At 46.3% G+C, this 20,651-nt stretch overlaps 1 long non-coding RNA gene across 6 annotated transcripts in view; it reads left to right on the forward strand.

Annotated features, from left to right (window-relative positions):
* The window catches only part of LOC102159171 (uncharacterized), a 134,991-nt gene that overhangs the window by 102,640 nt on the left and 11,700 nt on the right, over positions 1–20,651 (forward strand). For all 6 annotated transcript variants that reach the window (XR_014816873.1, XR_002336078.2, XR_014816876.1 and 3 more), the window contains one exon: positions 240–454. This is a non-coding gene — a long non-coding RNA (uncharacterized LOC102159171). The remainder of the gene's footprint in view (positions 1–239; positions 455–20,651) is intronic.

Consider the following 20,651-nt stretch of genomic DNA (forward strand, 5'->3'; position numbering starts at 1 on the left):
GACCCTAACCCTAACCCTGCAACGTGCCTTCCTGGACCATGGGTCCGAGTGAGAATGGAAAATGGACATGCAAATGGGATTTTGTGCAAGGACTTAGACATGCTTCCAAAGGGTGTCCTTGTAGATTTTACTTATCAATTCATTAATATGCATCTAGGTGTCCCCTTCATCCCCACCTCAAGAGAAAAAATAAAAGAATGATGATGATTTCACCATGTGTGTTTCCGATTTCTCCACAGGGCGAGGGCCTCGTTCTTTTTGGGTTTGGAGAGTGTCTGCCCTTAGTTCTCAGCCTGTTTGAGAGGAAATAAGAGACACCTCTGTACGCCTGCCTTTTCTGAACCGTAAGTGAGCCAACGCCACACAGTGGCCGAGAGGCCCCGGCTGGATTGTCCTCTGATGGAAAGTCAAGAGCTGCCTGTATCTTTCCCATGAAGGTCCTGCCAGGACGACGGTAGGTGAAATTACAGAAATTACAGGTTTCCCTCCGGCCAGCGTTTTGAAGAATTGTGGTGTTTCTGTTCTTTTCCAACTAAGCTCTGATGCGTGCTGACTCCCTGTAATTATGGTTTAATTGGATATAACTACAGAGGTAGAACGAGTTTTCAACCAAGTCCCCCTCAAATAATTTGTTGCTTATTAGAAAAAAAAGCTACTCTTCCTGGCTTTAGTGGCATGCATGCATGGCTTCCTCAGCTCCCCCAAGGGGAGAAAAGAATTACTGGTATGAGCCCCCGCAATTTAGTGGGGTTGGTGGAATCACAGTGCCCTTGTAGCCTAGCTCGGAACATTCCAGAAAGTTCACTTTCTCCAAAATGGAAATCAGAGGTGAGGCCTTCCCAGGGTCCCAGAGTGAAGTGGTTCTGTCTTTCTCACTCCGATGCTGAGAAGATTATTCTCACCATTGGGGGTTTGCAAACAGGGGGTCTTAGGTGGAACTTGGGCATGGGTGAGGTGCTACGGATATAAATTAGGTGGTTTGGCATAAGATTCTGGATTTTAGCTTCCTCTTAAAAACAAACAAACAAAACCAAACTCTTAGTCCTGGGCTGGAAGCCCTGTATTACTTACTTTGCTGGACCTTGAGTCTTAGGTCCTTTCAAGAAGGCAGTGAATTTACCCCTTGCCTTCCAGTCCTCATCATTCATTTCCTTAACCTTGACTGTTGGTATTTGAATGATTTGTGTCCTTGGGTCTCTCTCTGTCTCTCTCTCTCAATTTGCACCCCTCCCCCCAGCCCTCTCATACGAACTCATCTTTGGCTGAAGGCACTGTCGTCTGCCGCAGAAAGTAAGGTCTTTTGAGTAGGAGAACCTTATTTAAATCCCGGCTCTGTGTTCACTAAACTGAGTTCCTTTGCATTTCTCATCACTCTTTCCACAGCTGAGACTCACCTGATCCCACATTGCAGGCTGGCGGGAGCCCCGCACAATCCTTGGCACAAGGCGAATGCTTAATAAATATTAGTTTCCCATGCTCTCATTCTGCTCTCAGTGGAGGCAGTGAAGGATGTTGGCGTTAGCCAGTGTCACAGGCTCGTTACCCTGCAAGGCCCCTGGGGAGTTTGTCTTGTTTCTTTCTCTGCCTCCAGCTTAATTCTCCCACGCAGGTGAAATTCAGAGAGGTAAACCTACGGGCTCAAGGTTACTCAGTAAATAACAAATAAACCCAGGTGTCCTGGGCTTTCAGCCGAGAGCTCATTTCACTCGGGACAGCCTGCCAGACCCACACAGATTCTTTCCAGCAGAACTGAAGACGTGGGGAGCGTGGGATTTCTGTTGCTTGGGGCTTGACAAAACGGTTGCAGACAATGAGTGGTTTGAAAGTCTGAAAAGAAGCATCAGGGAGTGATCTGAATTAATCACACAATTGTTGCAAGATGTAGCCAGGGTGTTAATAAGCTCTGCTCTGCCTTTCACTCTTTAGTGATGCAGTTCACACAGACTTCCCTTTAATATGCCTCTGCTTCCTTTTTGGGGGTGACTATGCAATAACGGCGTGCCATCTAGGTCAGCAACTTAATCATCGCTGGCTGAGTCTTAAAGGGAAGTAAAATAATCTCAAATAGCTGAGCCAGGCTCTTCTTCCCACCACCAGGATCCCTTATGGACCATGTGGCCATCAGACATGTGTCTTCACTTGCAAATGGCTTCAGGGATATGGTTGTGTGGAGGCTGGGTAGGTTCTTGGGAAGTGATGCCATCTTGCCATAAGGTGATTAAAGGTCTTGAGGTCTGGGAGTTAAAAGACCAAGATTCCAGCCCACCCCTGCTACCAAGGATCTGTGTGACCCTGGACAAGTCACTTCCCATCTGTAGCTCTTAGTTTTCTTGTTTGGCAAAGGGATGGAGCTGGCGAAGACAGACTCTGAGGCTCCTTACAGCTCTAGCAGCCTTAGATGACTCTTCAGGCAGAGCTTAACTCCTCAGAAGGTTGTAGAGAGACCTGGGAAAGGACCCGGAGCAGGTTGCGGAAGGGCAGTAGGAAGGTTATGATGCTAGGATGGGTCAGAGAGAGAGAGGCAGGGGTCAAGGAATCAGATTCCATGACTTGTTATCTGTAACCCTTGGGGATCCCAGTGAGCTTGAAGAATGCCAGGCTGCTGAGTCGTTTGGGCTGAACACAGGGCAGTGGTCAGGAGACGGGGCAGTGGAGGTGGGCGATGAAGTGGTGAGGCAGGAAGCAGGAGGCTTTGCAGTTCCATCTTTAGGGTTGTAGTCTGAGCTGGGCATCCTCTGGAAGCAGGGGACTTATCTACCTCAGAAATACAGATGTTAAAATCTCATCCCTGACTCAATTTTCCCACAAGACTCACTTGTGCTGCTTGGTTGGGGTCCGACCAGAGCCAGGCGTGAGTAGAAAAGAAATGGTGTTGGATTTCTCTCTTGTAATTGATATTTCTGACAAAGCATGTTGTCTCTCTGAATCTCTGGGGTTGATGTCCTTCCTGGGGCTGACCTGATTCTATTCCCGGAGTGTATCCCAGGATTTGAATAGAGAGGCTTTAGCCGGAGCCAGAAACAACACATGGATATTGATGGTTTTTGACATGTGACCTTGAACTTGGCTCAAGACCTCCACAAAATGGAACTCAGCATTTCTCCTGTGGCCTGTAGAGCTGCAGAGCTCCTGGAGCGGCCCAATAGCTTGAGAATTAGAAAAGCCCTGTGGAGAGGCAGAGGCAGCTTCGAACTGGATTGGATGGGCAGTGGTTCTGCTAAGGATCCAAGCCACCCAGGCCCTGCCTTGCTTTTCTGGAAGACGTGATTCACGTTGCACCCCTGCAGATGCTGCTTCTAGCACCTGCTCATTCCTTTGTCCACCTCCGTCACCATCCGTGACTTAATTCTCTCTTCCTGCCTTCCTCTGCCCATCCTCTCTGCTGCTCTGTGGCCTTCATCACCTCCCCTCCACCCCTCGCCCGAGTCGCTCTAGCTCATGTGATCTCTTTTGCGCTGACCTGCTGTGGCTGTTACAGTCTGAACCCTCCAGGCTAGCTTTTAGTTGTCTTGTTCTGTACTGGTCTCTAAGGGTCTCACATGTGTTCTTTGCTTCTTCACAATCTCTCCAGATCGTAGGATCTTGGGGCCAGGCACCACATTGTCTTGACTCATGCCCTGGCCCCAGCTTGCATGCCTCAGAGTATCTGTTGGTTCCTGCTCCCAGATTTGGTACTAGACGTTCCTCGACCTCCACTCACTTCCCCCAGCTCCCGCTTTGCTCCCGTCTATGACAAACTTCCCTTTTCAGCTGGGGCTCTGCCGCTGCCCTAGCATGCCTGCTGCAAATCAGCTTGAAGTAAGCTGTCTGGAAGTGCCCTGATGAGTCAGTTGGGCCCCTCCTTGGAGACAAGGAATTCTGAAGTCTTGCAGGCACATGCCTGCCCATCTGTGCAACGATTCCACAGCCTACCCCTCTTGCCTCTGGGAATGCAGCTCTCTTTCACCTTGCTCCGGGAAGCTTCTTCCCTCCTCTGCTGGCTGCCCTGACTTGTCAGGTGGAGCTGGCAGGGCAGCTCTGAAGAGCCAGCCTCTGGTGGGCAGAGGCAGAGCATTGTGGGATTCTGGTGGGTTTACCTGGGTAAACCTAAGAGAAAGAGGAGAAACCGCTGAGTCATGGCTTTTGTAAAGCCTTCTCTCCAAGAGAGTGAAGAGTCGGGTGGGGAAGAAGAGGCCAAGGCTCTGATGTGGCTTGGCCACCAATTAGCTGTGTCACTTCATGTGACTCAGTTATCCTCTCTCACGCTCACTTGACTTCCTCTTCTGTAAAGCAAGCTTGTTGGATTGGAGCAGTAGCTTTCAGATTTAGAAGACAAAGGAACCCTTTTATCAAATGAAATCTTACGAAGAATTTCAATTTCTATAACAGAGAAGCAAGGCCATCCTGGTTGAAGCTGGGGTACAGAGAGGGTCTTGGTTTCCTCCTGATCTTTCCAGAACCTTATTAGCACTTCCCAGGAGCCTGGTTTGAAGAGCACTGAGAGAGAGAGGTTCCCTTTGGCCATCCCAGCTCTGACCGTTGCAGTGTGGTCCTTGAGGCAGCAGAAGCACCCGGGAGCTGGTTAGGAAGGCAGCATTTCGGGTTCCTCCCTTGAAGCCTACTGAAGCAGAATCTGCACCCCCAGATTCACAGACCCCCAGGTTTGAGAAGCACAGGTCTGTTCAGTTCTGTGACCCCAAGAGCTAGGTGACAAAGGGACCCAGGGGACTGAACGTCTTTCCTGGTATTATCTGGCCTGGTCACCTGGGGTTGGGGGTGTGGGCCACATCCCCTTCTTGTGACTTCCTGTGCTTGGGTGCGTTGATTGCCACCTGGATGGGGAACCAGCTGTGGGGACAGCGAGGCTTGTCCTCGGGCTTGGCGGAGGAGGGCCCAGAGGGGGCGCCTCTTGGCTCTGCAGAATGTATTTCCTGTAGGAAATGGCTGGAGAAACAGCCCTTCAAAGGGGGATTTGTGTTGCCAGGAAGGACGTGCTCCCTGCAGACGCCTTACGAGCAGGACTTTACTAGGCATTTTGCTTTCTTTTCTCCTTCCTTCCTTTCTCTCCCTCTCTCCCTCTCCTCTCTATCTTTCTTCTTTTTTTCTCTAACCTGTTTCCCTTTCTCTCTGTCTCTTTTTCTTTTTAGGGCCACACTCGTGGCACATGGAAGTTCCCAGGCTAGGGGTTGAATCAGAGCTGCAGCTGCTGGCCCACACCACAGCCACAGTGAGGTGGGATCCAAGCCACCTCTGTGACCTACACCACAGCTCTCGGCAATGCCAGATCCTTAACTCACTGAGTCACGTCGGGAGCTCCTCTAACAGGTGTCTCTAGCTGCATCATGCTGGACTCCTGATCTCTGCGGCATCGGGGCTGGAATGCTGGGCTTGGACTTAGAGGACCTCTTGGTCCCAGCTGTGGCCCTTCCCCAGAGCCATTGCCCTAGTTTCTCTTCCCCTCCGGGCCTGTCACTGTCACAGTCCGGTGACCTAGCCGAGTGGTGAGGGTGAACCAAAACATGCCAGAGTTCTTGCCAACCAACTGTCAGGAGCTAAAAGCTAAGGAATATTTTTATATCAATTCTGACCCGTAAAAATACCTGGCGTTTGGCTTCAGCTGACGCAGAGGCCACTGACACCCCTGTGAGGTTTACTGCTGGCTTCTCGTGTCAGACTAAGCTTTTCCTTGAAGGCCAGGTTTCTTCAAAGTTAGATAGCCTTGGTGGTGGTTCTTAAAAACACCTTTATCAGGACTGATTAATCAATTTTTGATTTTCCTTTAAATTGTGGGATATTAAAAAGGAAGGTAAATCTGAAACTCTTCTAAAGTGAAAAAATAAAAGGTTTATTTAAAAATCCAAAAATAAAAGGGAAAAGGAAGAGAAGAAAAACCTGTCCTTAGAAAAGGTTCCAGGGAGCCCCTTTCTGGGTGTGATTTTTTAATTTGGTCCCTTGGGATGTGATGTGTGCCTTCAGTCAGCCTTGAAAAATGAGCCTTCTTATTTTTTCTGTCGTTGTTTTTTGTTTTTTTTTTGTCTTTTTTTTTTGTCTTTTTTTTTTTTGCCTTTTTGTAGGGCCGGTCCCGTGGCACATGGAGGTTCCCAGACTGGGGGTCTAATTGGAGCTGTAGCTACTGGCCTGCACCAGGGCCACAGCAGCGTGGGATCCAAGCTGCGTCTGTGACCTACACCACAGCTCACTGTGATGCCAGATCCTTAACCCACTGAGCAAGGGCAGGGACCGAACCCACAACCTCATGGTTCCTAGTCGGCTTCGTGAACCACTGCGCCACGACGGGAACTCCTCTTTCGTCGGTTTTAGTGTCACTTCTGCAAAACACTTTTCTTGGTGACCTGAAAGCGTGTTTGTGCTGTTGAGGCTGTTACAGGATATTCGTGTGTAGCTGGTGCTTTTTATGTTGACAGAAGAGTTCAAGAGTCATTTGATAAGACCTCAGGATGTTCTCATTTCTCAGTTCCTCTCTTCTTTTGAAAGCCCGAAATCTTCCGTAGCCAAGAATAAACAGATTTTAGCCCCAAAGGGGTGGGCTTGGTTTGACGTCGAAGCATCTGGACCTGAGGGAGATTCATCACTTGGCAGGCGGCCCCATCCCGCCCTGGCTTTGGTTGGGTACCATGGCACCCGCCCTCTCCCTGCTCTGTGCTCAGCCCAGCCCCTGCCATGTCATCCCACATCCCTGCTAAAGGCCTTCTTTCCAAGGGCACCCACAGAGGTTCTGTGCCTTAAACCATGCTCCCCTGGGGTCCTCTCTGCTAGGCTTGCGGAGAAGCTCTTTGCTTCTTGGGGTGCTGCCTCATGGGTGGAGGCAAACCCAAGGAAGGTTGGGCAGATGCTAAAGCTCTTGGGATAAAGCCCGGTCAACTTTCCTTTAATAGCAATTTTTAGGCGTTCCTGTCGTGGCACAGCAGAAACGACTCTGACAAGGATCCATGAGGATGTGGGTTCGATCCCTGGCCTTGCTCAGTAGGTCAGCAATTCGGTGTTGCCATGAGCTGTGGTGTAGGTCACAGATGCAGCTCAGATCCCATGTGGCTGTGGCTATAGGCCAGCAGCTGTAGCTCTGATTCAACCCCTAGCCTGGGAACCTCCACATGCTGCGGGTGTGGCCCTAAAAAGCAAAAAAAAAAAAAAAAATTTCTTTGAATGGGCTGGTAAAATCCCACCCTGTGACTCCATTCTGGGAAGCTGGGGTTGGTAGTGCTGTTTGGCAGAGCTCAGGGATTTTGCTGGTAAAGCCTTCTTTTTCCTAGGATCTTCTGTCATTGGAAAGGTCATCTGGAAGGTCATACCATCGCTGGCCAGGCTGGCAGAGGGCAGAGGGAGGGTTTGTGCAGCCGCATCTGCCCAGGGATCCGTTTGCTGTTATTGAAAGATGCAGACTGTTTGGGCCAATCAAGGCTGTCTTTAATGACTTCATGGGGTTTTCCTCGCTAATGTAGCGTCTTTTTTGGAAATCTAGGCTAGTGATCAGTTCCAAAGCATGGTGAGATTTCTGTTTGTATCTTCTTATCTCTCTGAGGGCTGGAAAGATACACCTCCCTTCTCCATCCCTCCTTTCTTCTCATTTTACAAATTACCTTATGCTCTGCCTCCCATGTTTGTGTCTTTTGCCGCATCTCGGTCCTAAGCAGAAGAAGCCCTGTGTGTCCGACTTTCTCTTGAACATCTCCAGCTGCAGCTGCGTTTCTTAGGTGCAATTCAAACTCAACAAGTCAAAATTGAACTCATCATATTTTGCCCCAAACTCATTCCCTCAAACACCTCTGTGCTCCTTTTTCCTATCAGTGGCATCCCCTTTCACCCAGTTGCTCGTGCTGGAAATTTAGGAGTCACCCCTGATTCTTTTCCTCCCCTTCCCATCCTATTTGTCATCAAAACTTGTCAACTCCATCACCTTATCGGCCTTGACTCCGAGCATTTTTGTCCATTCTCATTGCGGTCGTACTGGTGTAGCTTAGATGCCAAAGGAGAAGTTTTCCCTTCCCCTCTCCCGCCCCAGGTCCAAGCAGGGAGACGGCTGCTGAAGAAATGTTGGTTAAATCAAGAAATGGAATCTGACTTGTAACTATGAGGATGCAGGTTCAGTGGGTTAAGGATCCAGTGTTGCAGTGAGCTGCGGTGTAGGTCGAAGATGCACCTTGGATCTGGCGTGGCTGTGGTGTAGGCTGGTGGCTACAGCTCTTATTCGACTCCTGGCCTGGGAACCTCCATGTGCCATGGGTGTGGCCCTAAAAGACCAAAAAAAAAAGAAAGAAATGCAGAAAGAAACGGAAGACAAATTAAGCTGTTACCAGCTACTGCCTCCTGAAAACACCAGGCTGGACACCAGGAGCGAGAAGACTTTGGATGAGACATTTCATAGCATCCCTTTGCTGCAGGACTCATTGCCAGTGACTGTGTTATCTAACCTGGATCCCACCTGCTACAGTATAAACATGGTTTCGCTGGCTTGGTCCTTAAAGAAGACGAAGATGCCCTGTTTCTTCTGTATGTGGCAGAAGAAGTTATGGGATTATGTAGCCTTTGTCCAAAGCCCGGTTCCAATCTAGGCTGGAGACCTGAATCTATTTGCTGGGAGAGGAGCTGCCCCAGGGCTGACTCTCTACAGCCAGATAATGAGCAGAAAAACGAAAATGAGCTGGAGGTTTGGGTGCAACTTCCAGTGCCTTTGAGGTAGCTCTGTCCATTCCAGCTGCTCACCTGCTCTGTCCCTTCACTCTTTCCTGTGCAGCCCCCAGCCTTCACAGTCTTTTCCCTAAATCCGGGAAGAAAGGACAGAGCAATACTGAACGAGAAGCCAAGAGTCTCAAAGCCCCACCCATTGCACAGTGAATCTCTTCTGTCTTTGTCTCCACACGGAAACGTGACATAACACGTTTTGCTGATGCTAGATGCTAGAACTGTTGGGAAGGGGGAGGAAGTCTGCCAGAATGCATTGTTTGAAAACCACGCCTTCTCTATTTTTTACCCTCTACCAAGGGGAAATAAAAGGAAAAAAAAAAAGAAAAAGAAAGAGGCGACTTCGGTTTCATAAGCACCTCTTTCTGCTTGGACTAGCTCAGAAGCCTTGGAAGGTGCCCGATATGTCTCTAGGAGGGTCGCCTCCTCTTTTGAGAGGAAAACACTTTCTGCACATGTTGGCTGTGGAGACCTCTGCATTGCCCTGGAGTAGTTAGTTGTGCCAGTTCTGTTGAAGGGCGGCGGCCAGCGGGTCGTGGCTCTGGCTCTCCTTGGGTGGTGACGGTGGGGGCTGGGGACAGGAAAGTATTGTAAGGGGCAAGGATGAAAAAATAAGCCTCCTTGTAAGGCACAGTGTTGATGGACCAAATTATTTGCTCTGAGACAAGTTCTAAGCAGGAAGATAATTCTCCTGGATTTGGAGAAATTCTTTTGATCTACAGGAGAATTTTCAGGTACAGTAGAAAGTGAGAAGCTTGTTGGGCTTCACGTCTTCAAAACAAAGGAAAGTGACGTATAGACTTAGCAGCTCTCTTTTCTTTATTGTGATCCTATGGTAAGAACTGGTCTACATTCGGGAGTTCCCGTCGTGGCGCAGTGGTTAACGAATCCAACTAGGAACCATGAGGTTGCGGGTTCGGTCCCTGCCCTTGCTCAGTGGGTTAACGATCTGGCGTTGCCGTGAGCTGTGGTGTAGGTTGCAGACGCGGCTCAGATCCTGCGTTGCTGTGGCTCTGGTGTAGGCCGGTGGCTACAGCTCCGATTGGACCCCTAGCCTGGGAACCTCCATATGCTGCGGGAGCGGCCCAAGAAATAGCTAAAAAGACAAAAAAAAAAAAAAAAAAGAATTGGTCTACATTCTTATTCATCTAGGCTCTTCATCGAATGGACTGAAATGATGCATTGTGTCCTAGTTTTCCTGAACATCCAGATTTGTAATTAGTTGCTCCTGCTCCTTTAAAAAAATTGGGTGAAAGTGTTGTGTGTCTGCTGAAAATGAACAGACTGTTTTATCCAGAAAATGACTTTCAATAACGTAATAAGTTATTGACTAACGTAAAGTTATTAACGATTTAAAACTTCAACGTCTTGGTCTGCAAAGAATTACAGGCCCAGAAATCCAGAGCTAAAGGGACTGACTCTAAGGTCACCTTTCAGTGGGTCTCAGTCAGGGGCACTGGGGAATGTACAGTTGCTTTGGGATGTCATGAGGAGGATGACTGAGGGCATAATTAAATTTAGGGCTCTGCTATTATGGGTGCTAAGCACCCTACGTTCTTCTATGCCGTATGGTGTGATGTCTTTCCACACGCCTGAGAATTTCCCGGTCCACGGGGACAGGAGCGCGTCTGTCTCTTTGAACATTGAGTTCATTTAAGTGACGAAGATACTGAGGCTTGGGAGTTCGCATCGTGGCGCAGTGGAAACAAACCCAACTAGGAACCATGAGGTTGCAGGTTCGATCCCTAGCCTCACTCAGTGGGTTAAGGATCCAGTGTTGCCATGAGCTGTGGTGTAGGTTGCAGACATGGCTTGGATCCCACATTGTTGTGGCTGTGGTGTTGGCCAGCAGCTATAGCTCCGATGGGACCCCTAGCCTGGGAACCTCCATGTGCCACAGGTGCGGTTCTAAAAACCCAAAACAAACAAACAAAAAAAACTGAGGCTTGATATTCCCCAGATCAATAAAATGGCAGTGAATGGGGGCTAATTTATAGGTCTGATTTTGATGCAGTCCGGTTTCTTGAGTTCTCTTAAGGCAGCTTTTATAGTAGCTGCACAGCTAACGCGGAGACCTTTTCCATTGTGTGATGGCAGAGCTAGTCAAAATCTGATGTATTGGATATCTATTTCTGGTATTTGGATATCAATTTTTTCCTTCTTATCTGCTAGGGACTGCAGATCTTATTTTGCTAACCAAAGAAAAAGGGCTTGAAATTGCAAGAAGGACAATGAAAATTCCAATTCCCAAGAATAGATGAGCCAATGGCCTGAGAAAATTGTAGTGCTAATGGATAAATGGGAGGTGATGGAAGCCCAGTGGGACTTTAAGTGCAGCCTTCATTTGGAAGCGGGAAGTCAGGGGTTCCCTTTGTGGCTTAGTGGTAACGAACCCAACTAGTGTCCATGAGGTCGTGGGTTTGATTCGTGGCCCTGCTCAGTGGGTTAAGGATCTAGCATTTCTGTGAGCTCTAGTGTAGGTCGTAGACATGGCTCAGATTTGCTGTGGCTGTGGCTGTGGCTGGCAGCTGAAGCTCTGATTCGACCCCTAGCCTGGGAACTTCCATATGCCATGGTATGGCACTAAAAAAAAAAAAAAAAAAAAAAGAAGAAGAAAGAAGAAAGAAAGAAAAGAATGGGGAAGTCAGAGAAGAGATGTATGTTAAGTAGGAGTTAGAGGTGGGTGGGAAATACCAGCGTGCAGCCAGTCACTTTGAGTCAGATCACAGTTGCTAAGTCCAGGCAGTTGCACCTCATGTATTGGAGGCATTTGCAGATGAAATCTTAAAACTCATTTTCAGCAATCATGAAGAAAAGTTCCCAGAAATACTAGAGATGGAAAAATATTCTTCTAATGTTCAAAAAGAGAGAAAAAGTAGTTTTGGAAGCCAACTCCCAGGTAACGTGATACTACATCTGATAAAACTCCCTGACAGTACATGAATCTCATGCTTTCTGCAAGCTTCAAAGAGAATCAGGTGACCTCTGGCAGCTGGCATGGACACGGCTACCATCAACTGACCCAATATGGACCAACTACGTTGGCCAGTCTGCGGTGGTCCATAAACCCAGCACCGCTTGATTTCTGCAACGTATTTGACAAAGTCTTCCATGGGGTCCTAGTGGATAGGACTGTGGTAGGTATATTAAGCAATATTGCAGTTAAGTGAATTTCTAGTCAGTTGAATTTATGTTTTAAAGCGTGTTAACAAATAATAGCGTGGAAGGAGAGGTCAGTAAGATTTTACCTTCGCCGTTACCGTGTCGTGTTCAATATATACGGTAATGCGCTGAAGGAATGTGGTAACAAATAGGGTTTCCAGTTTCTCTGTATGACATAGAATCATATGGGAGAACATGAAAGTGATCTCAACAGCCTGGAGTCTGAACCAAATTCAAGCAGGTGAGACTTATCAAGTGTAAAATGTTAATCTGCTGTATCGAAGCTCGAAAAATCAATTGCACAGCCACTGAATTAGGGGACCTGGTTTTGCCGAGGAAAGGAGAGGGCTTTCTAGGTGAAGGGCCTTTTATTGAGCAATAAACAGAAGATGAAACAATAGTGGGATGTGTTTTCTGTAAAAGTTATTGTCATTCAAGATGTATCCAGAGAAGCACGTGAGGTTGATGAGAAGCTTAGAGAGTGCGTCGTATGAAAGGTAATTGGGGTAACAAAGAACCTTGTGACATCTGGGCTAAAGAAGAGGTAACTAAAATGTCGAGGGTGTCTTATGTGGTTATTCGCTTCTTTATTTATTTTTAATGGCTGCATGTGGACGTTCCTGGGCCAGGGATTGAGGGACTGAATCTGAGCCACGGCTGTGACTTGGCAATGCTGTATCCTTTGACCCATTGCTGGGGATCGAACCTATGCCTCTGCAGCAACCTGAGCCACTAGAGTCAGATTCTTAACCCACTGTGCCGCAGCAGAAACTCCAAGTTGAGGTTTCCAATATTTGAGGTTTCCTTGTGGGTAAAAGGCAGAGGGTTTGCCTTGCCAGAACTTAAGGTAATAGAATGACCAATAGGCAAAAGTTACAAGGAAAATATTTATTTATTTATTTATTTTTCTTTTTTCGGTCAATTTATTTTTCTTTAACCCAATGAATTTTATTACATTTATAGTTGTACAATGATCACAACCTAATTTCATAGCATTTCCATCCCAAACTCCCAGTCCATCCCCTCACCTCCCAACCTGTCTTTCTTTGGAAACCATAAGTTTTTCAAAGTCTGCGATTCAGTATCTGTTCTTCAAAGAAGTTCATTGTGTCCTTTTTTTAGATTCCACATGTAAGTGGTAGCATCTGATGTTGGTGTCTCCCTGTCTGACTAACTTCACTTAGCACGATAATTTCTAGGTCCATCCATGTTGCTGCAAATGCCCTTATTTCTTTCCTTCCGATGGCTGAGTAGTATTCCACTGTGTGTATGTACCACATCTTCTTCAACCACTCCTCTGTTGGTGGATATTTAGGTTGTTTACAAGGAAAAAATTTTAATTGAGTATAAGGGAGAACTTACCAGTAGTTGAGAAGAAATGGGCTTCCATCCATGTTCAGAGCAGCATTTTTCCCGATAGCCGAAAGGGAAGAGCAACCTGAGTATCCACCTGTGGGTGAATATGGATAAATACATAACTCCGCTTTAAAAAAGGAAATTGTGACACACGCTGCAACCTGAGGTGAACCTCGAAGACACCACGCAGTGTGACGTCAGCTGGTCACAACAGGGCAAACGTGGAGAGACTCCGCTTAGATGAAGTACCTAGACTAGCCAAATTCATAGTGACAGTCGGCTGGAGGTTGCCAGGGACTCAGGGAAGGGGAAACTGGGGAGTGGTTAAAAGAGGGTAGAATTTCGGTTTGGGAAGATGAAAAAGTTCTGGAGGTGGATGCTGGTGATGGTTGTACAGCAGTCTGAGTGTCCTTAGTGCCAGAAGACTGGACACTAAAAATGGTTAAGATGGTGAATTTTTCTGTTATGTATAATCTTACTGCAGTTAATAAACAGACAGATGAACACATCAGAAGCTCCATTGCCTACAAAATCAACCCTGAAAAACAAAGACACAATGGGCTATTGTGAGAGGTACTGAGTTCCCCGTAACTGTGGGTATCCAAGCAGGGGCTGGTTGGTCTCATGGGGCATCCTCTGGAGGGAATTTCATGAGGAGGAGGGATCAGTGCCAATGATTTCGGAATTTCTGTAACCGCATGAAAACAGAGGCTTAACTCCATGACCCAGATTGAGTCAGAGTGTATACTTAGTACTGTATTACATACACAAGAGTAGTCATATAAATCATACAAACATGTAACAGGTATCCATTTCATATGTACTGTTTAATGAACATTTAAAAAATGGATACCAGAGTTCCTGTTGTGGCGCAGTGCAGACGAACCCGACTAGTAACCATGAGGTTGCGGGTTCGATCCCTGGCCTCGCTCAGTGGGTTAAGGATCCCACATTGCTGTGAGCTGTGGTGTAGGCCGGCAGCTGCGGCTCCGATTTGACCCCTAGCCTGGGAACCTCCATGTGCCTCGGGTGCAGCCCTAAAAAGACCAAAAAAAAAAAAAGAAAAAAAAAAGCACCTTACTACCTATTAAACCACATAGTTTAATTTCATCTCTTTTTGAATGGTATGTATAAAATATATTTTCATTTGTTACGTCCTTCTTCAGCTCATTATGCTTACAAGATTCATGATGTTGATTCATGCGTGCAGTTGTAATCAATTCATTTTCAGTAGATCAGACTCTTCCCTTGAGAGTAAAGCCACCCTTTATTTATTGTTTCTGCTGTTGATGGGCCTTTGGGCTCTTTCCAGCTTTCAGTTTTTATGGACATTTTGCCGCTAGGAACGTTCACACGTGGGACCTCTGGTACCCGTGTGCGAGCATTTCTCTAGAGAAAATACCTGGGAACAAACATTCTGGGTTGCAGGGTACATACAGCCCCAAATGATCAAGATCGTGTCAGCCTGTCTTCCTAACGATTGCGTTAATCTTGTGTGCCAGCTCTCATTCTTCCATGTACTTGACAGTTTCGGATTTCAGTTCTCTTTACATAATTTTTATTTATTTTTTTTTAGGCATAGTTGATTTATAATGTTTCAGGTTATAGCAAAGTGATTCCGTTATATACACATACACATGTATACATTCTTTTTTCAGATTCTTTTCCTTTATAGGTTATTACACGGTACTGAATACAGTTCCCTGTGCTGTATAGTAGGTCCTTGTTTATCTGTTTTATATAAAGTAGTCTGTGTCTGTTCATCCCCCAATTCCAGATTTATCCCTCCTCCCTTCCCCTTTGGTAACTGTAAATTTGTTTTCTATGTTTGCAAGTCTATTTCTATTTGGTTAATAAGTTCATTTGTATCATTTTTTTAGATTTAATATATAAGTAATATCATAGGATATTTGTCTTTGACTTTCTTCACTTAATGTGATAACCTCTAGGTCCATCTACGTTGCTGCAGATGGCATCATTTCATTCTTTTTTATGGCTGAGTAATATTCCTCTATGTGTGTGTATCAGTCACATCTTCTTCATCCATTCATCTGTCGATGGACACTTAGGTTGTTTCCATGTCTTGGCTGTTGTAAATAGTGCTGCTGTAAACATCGAGGTTCATGGATCTTTTTGAATTAGAGTTTTCTCCAGATTTATGCCCAGGAGTGGGATTGCTGGATTATATGGTGTATCTATTTTTAATATTTTAAAGATATTCTATTCTGTTCTCCATAGTGGCCATACCAATTTACATTCCCACCAACAGTGAAGGAGGGTTTCTTTTCTTCACACCCTCTCTAGCATATATTATTTGTAGACTTTTGGATGATAGCCATTCTGACCGTTGTGAAGTGATACCTCATTGTATTTTGGTTTGCATTTCTCTAATAATTAGCAATGTAGAGCATCGTTTCATGAGCTGCGGTTTTACATAAGAACTAGAGAAAGTGGTGAGGTTGGCATCTTGGCTGTAATATCTCATCATAAAGTGGGAAAATGTACTTGAGTTACACCAAGAAGAATTTAGGTTCCAAATCAGTGTAGGTTATTCTTTTGAGTGAAATGGTTTAATAGAAATGGGCTTCCAGGGAGTTCTCTTTGTGGCTCAGCAGTTAATGAACCGGACTAAGATCCTTGAGGACACAGGGTTGATCCCTGGCCTTGCTCAGTGGGTTAAGGATTCAGCGTTGCTGTGGCTGTGGTGTAGGCTGGCAGCTACAGCTCCGATTAGACTCCCAGCCTGGGAACCTACGTGTGCTGCCGGTGCAGCCATAGAAAAAAGCAAAAAAAAAAAAAAAAGTCTTCCAATTACAGTCTAAGCACAGGAGGGGCACATATCTTTTTGGCTGTCCCTATTTTGTCCCTCAGCCTAGGGTTGTAAGTGCCTGCTTATCAAATACTGATGACTTTATATTTGAAATGCAGTCTTCAAAGAAATTTCAATATAAGACTTAATTTGCTGAATTGTAGTAATGTCACTGTTTGGGGAGACTTCCTGAATTGCGTTGAAATGAACTGGCCTGAGAGAGTGCTGTGGGCTACACCGCATGGTGTAGACTTAGGCTCTGGAGCTGATAACCTGAACTTGAACTCTGTCCTGCCCAGTCTCTTTCTATCTATGAAAGCTTGAGCAAGTTAGTCAATCTCCCGAACCTCAGTTGCCTCACCTGTAAAATGGGTAGCATAATAGGACCTCCTGCGTGGGTATGTGTGGGGAAGGGGGTTGTGAAGATGAGATAATTCTCATAAAGTGCTAAGCTCATCCTTGGCCCTCAGTGTTCAGTAAATGTTGCACATATTATTAGAATCTGTATCCCCGAAGAAATATTTTTATAGGCTTTTTGGATGCTCTAGGCTTGAATTTCCCTGAGCAAATGGGGTGGGACTTGACCTCTTCAGGGATTTTTTTCTCCCCCAGCCCCCGACCTTGGTAATTTTCAGCCATAAACATTTAGAATAAGCTCTGGTTTTACTCTTCATCAAACCCAAAGTGACAGTAAAATCAGACAATTTTTTTTTTCCAGAAGAGAAATGAATCTCCTGAAGAGGGTGATTTTCCCCTTTTCTTTAAATGCTTCTAAACTCATGAGGGAGAAGCACAATTCACATTATCCATCAGAATGAAGCATCATTTAGCGCTGCTGTTTCATTGACTTTAAGATTGCCCTCTGAGCTATAGGCTTTTCTTTCTTTCTTCTTATTCTTTTTTTTTTTTTTTTTAACTTTTCCAGAGCACAGTTAGCCTGGATATTTTTCTTTCGCTGGCCTCATTGCATTTGCATTTTTAAGCTTTCACCGTGGAGAGTGGGAGCAGTGGGAAACGGTTCCGAGGAGGCAGCTATGATTTCACTGGACTCCGAGCTGAGCCGCCCGCCTGAAGCTTCTGAAATTGAGTGTCAGCTTCCCTCAGCGTGGAAAGATATTACTTCATATTCGTGCACGCGGCTCGCTGCTCTGCTCTTGGTTTGATGGTCTCATTTAGCCCCGGGCATTCTCCAGTCATGATCTGTTCTCCCCCAATAAAATTAAATATCACCTTTCTCTTCCCCCCCGCCTGCACCCCCTTTTTCAATAAGATGTTTTCTTGTTTAGACTGAAGCTAGACAAGATGAGAAACTGAATTCTCCGATTGCTTTTATTGTTCTTTTTGGAGAAGGAGAGGACAGCAAAGAGGTAAAGAGGAGGAAAAGAGACCTTTGGAAATCTGGACAGAAAGCTGTGCCAAGATCACAGATCAAGTGGGTTAAGATTCCGCAGCGAGGTCTGCAGAGAGACAGGCCAGTGCAGAGAGGCATGGCACATGCCCTGCGATGCTGTGGAGTGCGGGGCCGCCTGGGCAGCCTTCTCTCCGCGCTGAGTTCTGCGTTCACACGTACACTCCAATAACCCTGTAGTTAGGGACCAATGTCTGCAGCGAAGGCCACAGGCTTCTGTGTCCACGGGGTCCTGACACCTCCGAAGCCATTTCTGGAGGAGGCTGGGTCAGGTCCAGAAAGGGACAGGCAAGCAGCTCTTTTGTAAGATGCGCAAACATCAGGGAAGAGGCTCTCTAGCTTAAAAAGAGAAGGGAGCCTTTGTTGACTCCATAGGCCTAAGCCACAGGCCTTAATTGATAGGACTCTTTTTTTTTTTTTTTAAGATAGTTATTTTTTATTTATTTATTTATGCACCTGCAGCATATGGAAGATCCCAAGCTAAGGGTCAGATCAGCTGCCAACCTATGCCACAGCAACACAGGATCTGAGCTGAGTCTGTGACCTACACCACAGCTCACAGCAACAAGGGATCTTTAACCCACTGAGTGAGGCCAGGGATCGAACCCATGTCCTCATAGATACGGGTCGGGTTCGTTACCACTGAGCCACGACGGGGATGCCCTGATAGGATTCTTGAACAAAAACAAATCAGAACTCCTATGTTTTCTCAAATCTGGTTTACTGTATAGGCAGACTTCATACTGATGAGCTGTGTGCCTCAGGTTTCCAAGTGAGGTGTTTAGAACCTAGAACACAATCCGCTTGAAAATGGTCCTTTAACGGGGTGGTCAGGGTTTTTGGCCTGCTCACAAAAATCCATTTAAGACCTACAGTTTTGCCTGAAGTGTGTTGCTCAGAGTTGTCCTGGATGGGAACAGGCATCCACATGGTGAGGGAAGAGGAGGCAGAAGCGTGTCCATTCCTTTGTCCGCGTATTTGAGCCATGTTCCGGTGACATTTGGAATTAGACCTGGCGTGTTCAGGCATCTGCCCCGTGTGCCACTTGTCCCCTGGTTTTCAGGGCCTCACGCTGCCCCCAAGGTGACCACGTGTACCGCTGGCAGGGGTGGCAGAAGGAGGATCTTTATAACATTGTAAATCAGCTGTATGCCAACGAAACTGAAAACGTGAGAAAACAATGGTACACCCCCAAGTGAATAAGAAACAGGGCTTATGGGTTTGGAAAGGAAGAGAAATAAAAAGAAGATTCTTGCTCTGGGTAACAGGTGTGTAAGCCAGCAGAGGCTCTGCCTACTCAGATTCTGTGATCCGTGGGCAAAGTGGAGGAAAACAGGAATGAGAAACTGAGTTTGAGTCCTTTCTTGGTGATTTGGTAACCGGGGTTGGATACAGTTTCCTGTGCTATACAGTGGGACCTTGTTTTTATCTTTTCTAAATGTAATAGTTGCATCTGTTAACCTTCAACTCCCTGTCCAGGCCTCTCCCTTCCACCTCCTCCTTGGCAACCACAAGTCTGTTCTCTATGTCCATGGGGCTCCTTCTGTTTTGCAGATAGGTTCATTTGTGCCGTATTTTAGATTCCATATGTAGTGATATCATATGGCATTTGTCCTTCTGACTTTCCTCACTTAGTATGAGAATCTCTAGTTGATTCACGATGTTGAAAATGACATTATTTTGTTCTTTTCTATGGCTGTGTAATATTCCTGTGTGTGTGTATGAATCGATTAAGAAGATGTGGTATATATATATTTAGGAAATAACCTGAATGTCTATAAACACACACACACATATATATATATCTCCATCTGTTTATGGATATTTAGGTTGTTTCCATGTATTGGCTATTGTGGATAGTGCTGCTATGAACAAAGGGGAGGCGTGCGTATATCTTTTTTTAGTTCCCAGGCCAGGAGTCAAATTGGAGCTGCAGTTCCAGCCACAGCCACCCAAGATCTGAGCTGCATCTGTGACTTACACTGAGGCTTGTGGCAACGCAAGATCATTAATCCACTGAGCAAGGCCAGGGATTGAACCCCATCCTCAGAACAATGTCAGATCCTTAACCTGCTGAACCACAGCAGGAGCTCCTGTGTCTTTGTGAATTAGAGTTTGGTCCGGATGTATTCCCAGGAGTGGGGTTGTTGGATCACATGGCAATTCTTAGATCGTCCTAGTTCTTAAGAGCAACCTTCTAAAGAATCCAGATTTTCATGTGAACTCTCCTGATTTTTAAATGATGGGAAGTAATTCATCGTAAAACAAATAAGCAAAAATTTCTGCACCTGTCAGGTAAAACCTGGTTCTGATTGGCCCATGTTTGGCCCATGGGCCTCCGATTTGTGATTTCCACTCTGTATTTGTTGGTTATCACGTGACAGTCTCTCAGTCATCCTCCCCCTTTCACCAAAGACACCCCATTCTCTCCCTGCATTGGGACTCCTCGCCTCATCCTGGCTTGGCTCAGTGTTCTTGGGGGCACGCCCCAATACTCTCACTTCCCCACTTTTGGATCCTCTCGCATGTAATGACCTTGAGTTCTGCTGTACTTGAGCCGTCCACATCATGTCCCCACTCTGGACCTTGTCATCTCCTAGGTCACATCCTAATGTCTGACCACACCTGCTCCGCTTCTGCCTCTTCTACTTAATAATTCACACTACTTCTAGCTTTTAACGTAGGGACCCCGGATCACTGCTGTCTCTGTCTCTGTCTCTCTGTCTCTCTGTCTCTCTCTCTCTCTCTCTCTCTGTTCTTTGTACCTGGAAGACCCTCCTCATTCCCTCTCCAGCTTCGTGTTCCTTCAGCCTCTGTCTAGCCACCAGCATGGCTCCATGGCTTTCTTTCATACGTGGCTGGCAGAATCTCACCCCTGGACCTAAAGAGCTACCAGCTTTCTCTACTGGTGTTGCTAAATCTTGGAGAGAAACCTGCCCAGATGTGCTGGTTAATTTCACCACGGCTTTGTAATTTGGATTCTCCTGGCTCTCCATTGCTGCCCTATGACCGTTCTGTGGTTCCTTGCCAGTTCTTTCTCTAGTTCTCTAGACTGGTTTTTTCATGGCATCTTCACTTTCCTCCTCTCCTCAAATATTTGACTTGTACAAGTTAGGCATGTGAGATTTCTTCCTATCTCACAGAGAAAGTAGAAACCAAAGATGGAGCACTCCCCCGCCTCCCCTAACGTACAGCCATCACACCTACAAATAGCTCCGATAACCTCCACGCCTCCCT

The sequence above is a fragment of the Sus scrofa genome, chromosome 9, assembly GCF_054392235.1.
Source record: "Sus scrofa isolate SSC_HxYL_T2T_F1_AM1 chromosome 9, Sscrofa_HxYL_maternal_Yorkshire_Landrace_v2.0, whole genome shotgun sequence".
NCBI classification, from domain to species: Eukaryota; Metazoa; Chordata; class Mammalia; order Artiodactyla; family Suidae; genus Sus; species Sus scrofa.